This window comes from Canis lupus, chromosome 3 (genome assembly GCF_011100685.1).
Source record: "Canis lupus familiaris isolate Mischka breed German Shepherd chromosome 3, alternate assembly UU_Cfam_GSD_1.0, whole genome shotgun sequence".
Lineage (NCBI taxonomy): Eukaryota > Metazoa > Chordata > Mammalia > Carnivora > Canidae > Canis > Canis lupus.
The window spans coordinates 20,265,212-20,272,172 of NC_049224.1; the positions used below are offsets into that span (position 1 = coordinate 20,265,212).

At 35.6% G+C, this 6,961-nt stretch overlaps 1 long non-coding RNA gene across 1 annotated transcript; it reads left to right on the forward strand.

Moving 5' to 3' along the window:
• Positions 1-3,373: 3,373 nt before the first annotated feature.
• LOC111095144 lies at positions 3,374-4,531 on the forward strand. The gene is made up of 2 exons (XR_005356296.1): positions 3,374-3,807; positions 4,167-4,531. It is a non-coding gene; the product is annotated as an uncharacterized LOC111095144 (long non-coding RNA).
• The last annotated feature ends 2,430 nt before the right edge of the window (positions 4,532-6,961 follow it).

Sequence of the window (6,961 nt, forward strand, 5' to 3'; positions counted from 1 at the left end):
TAATGGGTTTTAGAGTGTTCTGGTTTAAAAATGGTAGTATTGGCAGTAATGATAAAGAGTCATTGATATCTGCCAGTTATCATATTATACAAAGTGATGTTGAGAACTCAGACTATTCTTAATGTGTGTATAACAAAAGTCACCAATGCAATTAGCACCCTCCTGGGCAATCTCAAGAGAAAAGCTCAAGGATTGAATTATTGTGGATATAAAATACATTTTCACCTGTGACACAAATTGGTATGGAAACATAGACTTCCTTAGATTAGACTCTCTCTAGTTGGTGAGTAGGGAACTGATTTCAATTTCTAGGACCATTAATCTTTTACCTTTTATGGGTAGTAAATTATCTTTAAATTAAAACAAACAAACAGTATACCTGTCAGACTGTATCTCAGAATAAACACAGACTGCCAACAACTTGTAATTAGGACCTCTAACCTGATCTACTTAAATGGCTTTGACAAGTAGAGGAACATAAAACCAATTTTCATTTTCAAAGAGGAAGATAACTTTTAATCAAACATTTGAAAAAAATGATATACTTTCCATTTTTTTCTACAAATAGTTTATCACACTGAATTTAACCATATTTTTATACATAAGCTGAGTGATTAACTTGTGTTTATGTCACATTTTTGTTGGATTTGTTTTTATTTTTGTTTCAATGTCTTATACCCAAGTTAAGAGTAGTAGTTTGAAGGTGGAAAGGCTAACATTTTCAGCACATGTGGGGTCAGTACCACCACATTTTAAACCATATTAATTGTCACCTTGAATGAGTAATGTCTTAAGAATATTCTGTTTCGGGCTCCCTGGGTGGCTCAGCGGTTTGGTGCCTGCCTTTGGTCCAGGGCATGATCCTGGAGTCCTGGGATTGAGTCCCATATGGGGCTCTCTGCATGGGAGCCTGCGTCTCCCTCTGCCTATGTTTCTGCCCCTGTCCCCATGTCTCTCATGAATAAATAAATAAAATCTTTTTTAAAAAAATTCTGTTTCTCTCCTGCCTAGCATGATCTGGTGGAAAGGGCCTTTGGCCTATGGGAAGCCACCAACCACACAATTGCTAGCATGAAGGAGTGGCAGAAATCATTTCAGCTAGTGTAGAAAACCTACTAGATTTATTGTTGTTGTTCTGATCATTTGCCTTGGATAGAGGGAGGCCATTTAAATTGTTCCTGTGCTGTCATTTGAAAATACTAAGGAAGTAAACAAAGGCCATGGAAAGGAGTCAGTTAAGATCATTTAGGTAGCATGTGATGGGATGGAAAACCTGCCTTGACCCTGAGTCACATGATACAAAATTCCAGAAGAACTCTGGCTGCAGGTGCAACTGGATATAAGGATCAGAAAGATCTCATTAAGATCCTATTTCTTTTTCCTTGGCTTTGATCCTTTTTTAGCTGTATTCATAGGCAGTCTGTACCCTATTTCCTTTCAAAACTCTTGGCCTTTGCTCTGACAGGACTGGCTTAATTCTAATGTCCATTACCAAATCAACATTGCGGTTAGGGAAATCCATTAAAAAAAAAAAAGATTTCATTTATTTATTTATTTATTTTAGAAAGAGAGAGATGGTGGGAGAGAGTGCACATGGGGGGCAATGGTGGAGGGAGAGGGAGAGAGAGAATCTCAGGCAGACTCCATACTACACCAACAGCCCAACCTAGAGCTCAGTCTCACCACTCTAGATTATGACCTTAGCCAAAACCAAGATTTGGACCCTTAACCAACTGAGCCATCCAGGTGCCCCATGGTTACAGAAATTCTGACTGCACCTGGGCCATGGGCTTCAGTCACAGAATCAGAGTGGCAAAGCTCTTTCTAGGCCACATGGAACCAGAGTAGATGAGGGAAAAATATCTCAATAAGTGGATGTAGAAGGAAAGGGGAATCAATATTGTGGAGGCAAACCGCAATGCTGCAGTCTGGAGTGCAGATTTTTCTATTCTTGGGCTCTTATTCTTTTGTATTATGGGTGCTCCTCAGACAAACAGCCATAATCATCAGAAGAAATTTAGACAAGCTTTCTTGTCACCTGCAAAAAAGGAGTTAGAGATACAATGGCAACACTCGGAGATAAACATCTAGAAGGAATTCCATGTATATTGATGATGTTGTCTAGCACACCTTAATACCCACCAACTCTTTGTAAAATTTTTCATGCCCAGTAACTTTGTTAAGATATTTCACTTTTTTGAAAGAGTACTGAAACTGTCTTGATTGGATATGAATATTGCTACTTTGCACAACCACCTTCAGTCATTTAGTTAGCAAAATTGCATATTTTGTTCTTGTATTTAGGGAGGATAAAATTTATCAATGAGTGTGGGTTTTTCATTTCCTGAAGAAACCCAATGTAGGTGTAGGATTATTTTTAAGTCATTATGTAATATATAAAAGAAATACCAAAAAGATTGACTATATCCTCTTTAAACTTTTAATAGGAGACCTTCAAGATTTATCAGTTTCTTACAAAATGGGGAATGACATTCTAAAAAATAGATGACATACGGCCAAGAAATACTGCAGTCACACGTGTTATCTGCAAGATGGCCTGGAATGGCCAAATATTTTAGTACTTATATTTCAGTACTTTTAGCAACCCCTACTTGCTACTACTGATTAAGGTTTTTCATTTTCGTGTAATTTTCAGGATGAGAGTTGCAAGATTTTAGATGCCCCAAACAAAATATTTACTTTGCACAGGAAAAGTCAACTGGGCTTACAGTAGTACAGTAGAAAATTTAGGCCCTTTCTGCTATGATTATTTCTATTGTAGAGTTGAGGAGGAAAAAAAAGACAAGTAGTTAAATGAGGACTGTTCTTTGAAAACTAATCCTTTAAAAAAAAAAGAAAGAAAAGAAAGAAAAGAAAAGAAAAGAAGAGAAAAGAAAAGAAAAGAAAAGAAAAGAAAAGAAAAGAAAAGAAAAGAAAAGAAAAGAAAAGAAAAAAGAAAAGAAAAGAAAAGAGATTTTAGGATTGTTTCCTAAGCCACAAAGAGCTCTGGTGGGTAAAGTAGGTATGTATGCATTCCTGGAGAACTGAGAGAAGAAATGGAAAGACTTTCAAATGAAAACAGAGTTAAATTCTTTCTACATTTGTATTTGAATATAAAATGATTATTCCAGATCACTAAGAATAATGAGTTGTTTGGACAACTCATTGCATCAAAGCTGTTACAAATGTTAAAAGTCACAACTTCAAACTGATTTTTGCTAGCCAGCAGAAATGTGTTATACCCTTCCAAGAGAAACTCAAGAGAATCCCTGTGGAGACCAGAAGAGGTTTTGTGATGTTGCAGATATGTCATAAAAATACAAGTGTTACCGTAGCAATCACTTTTATTTATTCTTAGCAAGATCATGATGGATATAGTGAACAATCAATGCTCTAATCCATCTTTTATTCTTTTCTAGGATGTTACATACTTTTTGGATTGTTAATAACTTTTATAATACTCATATCAATGATTTACTAATTCTGAGGACTCCATCATGGAATTGGTTATTGTGGTTTTCCTCAAATTGTTGTACTGACCGGTGGAAAATCAAGCATAGCTGTAAACTCTTATTTTATTAAGTTGCTTTATTTTCTTCTTCTTCTTTTTTTTGTGGTCATGACTCAAGTAATACTTTATTGCATCTTTTCATTTTAAGGACATGGCATAATTAGGGGCCTTAGGTGATGAAAGGAAAAAAAAAAAAAAAAACCTTGGGGAAAAAGATCATGGTATAGTGGGAAGAATATAGGCTGGGTGCCAGACAGACAGGTGTGGATCTCAGCTCTGCCATTCAGTAATTTTAGGTAACTTAACTCTGCTGATCCTTGGTTTGCTTATCCTGGAGAGTTCACTGGTTATGTCTAACTAAAAGGATAGTGAGGGAACTAAACATGCTAGGCTATGTGCAGTGCCTAGAGGAATCACTGGTAGGTCATTGCCAATGACTGCCAGGAGAGCCGCAATAAATGCTAATTACATTATTTTATCATAATACTTATTTCTATTAAATATTTACTCAAACTGAACAAAACTTTTAATTATGCCAAAAGACAATCTATAACTCATATAAAATATGTAATGTGTTATAAGCATATGATGGTTTATACACAAAAAACATTTATTTCTCACTCATGTAAGTAAAAAAAGGTTTTTCTGTTGATAGGCTAGGTTTCCAGGTGACTTTCATCTCTTGGGCTCCTCCATCTTCAAGATATGACTTCTGAGGATGTCGTGCTCATTTATATAAATCCAGAATAATGAAGAAAACATAGAAGAAAGTACCAGAAAGATTTCCATGGGACTTATCTGGAAGGGCAATCCACCAATCACAATTCACTGGCTAGAACTCCACCAACATGGTTACATCTAACTGCAAGACGAGATCAGGAATGGAGTCCAGGTGCATGCCTCAAAAGAAGGTGACAGTGTTTGAGGAACAGTCACATCAAGATGTTAACAATATAAAAAGTTAACATGAGCAAAATGTAACAAACTATATTATAAATAATTGAACATATTTAAATACTATATAGCTTCATAGTGGGTTGTATTATATAATTGGGCTGGCAAAAGAAGAGATTAATGTATCTTTATAATAATTAAATATTAATGGAAAATGGTGTATTTGAAGAGGTTTGTAGAAGGGCAGTGCAGAAAAGGTGGGTAGATATACATGGGAAGATGCTGCTGCATTCTGAAGAGTAGTCTGGGAATATTCTTGCTCAAGTGTTGAGATATCCATCCAAAAATGATCCCTAGAGCTGTGTGCCTGCACAAATGAAAATTCACAGCCTCCTTCTCAATACCATCGTGCAGTGTTAGAAACTTTATCGTCATAGGATTGTTTTTGGTATTTGCTTCAAGCCCTAGGTGGTAAACATAGAGGTGAGACAGAGCCTAAAAACAGAAAGTTCTGGAGGGGACTTTAACAAAACTCAAGAGTTGGGTTCTTTGGGAGGAACCAATGCAATACCTCTTAGTGATCTGTAGATTGAGGGAAGGAACTCAGTTCAGTCTGGACTTCTTTGTATTCCCAACACTAGCTAGAACCTACTAAGAAAATATATTCAACATGAAAATTTTTAAATGACCAAATTTAAATTTGGTTATGAAATTTAAATTTTTGTTACGAGAAGAACAAAGAAATGAGGAGAGACTAGAGAAGTGTTTCTACAGACTGGAGAGGCAAAGGCTAAGAGATTATATGGCTGAAGCTCGTGAAGTCATAAAGGATACAGAGTGAATATAGGTTGTACACTGAATCCAAACATGTGGGAAACAGGTGGAACCTCTTAAAGCTTGAGCCAGATAAGTTTAAGACTGATAAAAGTAAAACCTGTACACCTTCTTTCCTGGTTGTAGTTTAATTATTTAAACTATTATTTAAACTATTATTCAATTAATTAAATTATTTTGAGAAGATGCCCAAGTTTTGGGGCTTAGTGGTATGTTCTCATTTTCTACTTGTATATCAATGTCTCTCTTTTATGCTCAGAGAACAAACAGAATTGTGATTTGTATTTTCCAATTAGCAAAGATGGTTTAATGTACTTGGACAATTAGATTGATTTCTTTGGGGATTTAGGGGCACACCAGCCTGTTGATATACTCTTCCACACTATGCTCAGTCATTTGGAGAGGCGCTGCACCCTACATAAAACACTTCCAATAGCTGCTGACTTCCAAAGCTAATCCTTTTTAAAATTCCTACTCCATCCTTCTGATTTTATCAAGAAGAAAGTCTCATTTTGGTGTTCATCTGTCTTTAACAGCTAACACTTGCTAACTTCCCTTTTAACAGAGAATAGGAGTTCAGTAAATAATCGAATCTTTGATAAACCTGTGGTGGGTCTGACAAGCCTTAAAGGAGAATAGGGGTCAGTTGAACTCATGTTAGAGAGGCTGGAATCCACAAATCCAAGATGTTTCCTATGTTCGTTTACTCAAAAGGTAGTGGATACATGGAAATTTTATGTCATGAAAACCTAAAATATAGGCTTCTAGAAAGGTTAATCTAAATTCACACATGTCAGAAAAATATCAAGAAGTCTCCGGGTGTATCCCTAACCTTTTGAGTTTCACATGATAGAAGACCACCATCACATGATATGCCCCTGTATGCTCCTAGAAGAGAGGGAATATTGGATGGACCATGGTTCAGACCCACTAGACTAATTCTTGTGCTTTTAAGTAAAATCCTCTGTTTCTTTGAAAAGACCTCTTTTAAATTGCAGATGAAGCTGGTCTGGGGAAAGGTGTCCCTAAAGAGAAAGTAGCGTAAGTGCCCATGTTAGTACTATCTTACTGTGTGCACAGGATAAATCTAATGCAGATTGAACTAATCTAAAGTTCAACATCTGTTTCATTCAAAGTGGAACATTTGAAATTCAATGCAAAGAAGGACTTTCAAGCCTGGCTTTTATTCTGAACAACTAATTGCAGTAGTCAGTTTCCAGTTTTTGAGTCCATAAAGCCCCTTAGCCAGTCTCAATAAAAGTCCCATAAAATAGCATTACAATCTAATGAATGTCTTATAGGTTTCATTTTGTTTTTAAAAAGAACCATTGTATAAAATTTTATAAATTTTTGAATTTAGTAATATTGAGTATCAGTAATATTAAATGTCATGGTTAAGAACCTATATTCTGGAGCTGGACAGACTTGGGCTTCAATTTCACGTTTGTTACTGAGTAACTTTGGGCAAGTTATTTAGCCCCTCTGAATTCCAAATTCTTTTTTCTTCCTATAAAATAGGGATATAAATAATAGCTACCACACAGGTAGCGTTAATGAAGTAATGTTTATCAGCTGCATTAAACAAAATAATTGAAGTAAACTCTTAGCACAATACCTGGCAGAGATTAAGGGTCAAATGTATTAACTATAATTAATAATCATCATAGTAGCAATTTTATTCAGCACTGATCTTTTGATTTAATAGCTTTGTTTATAGAACAC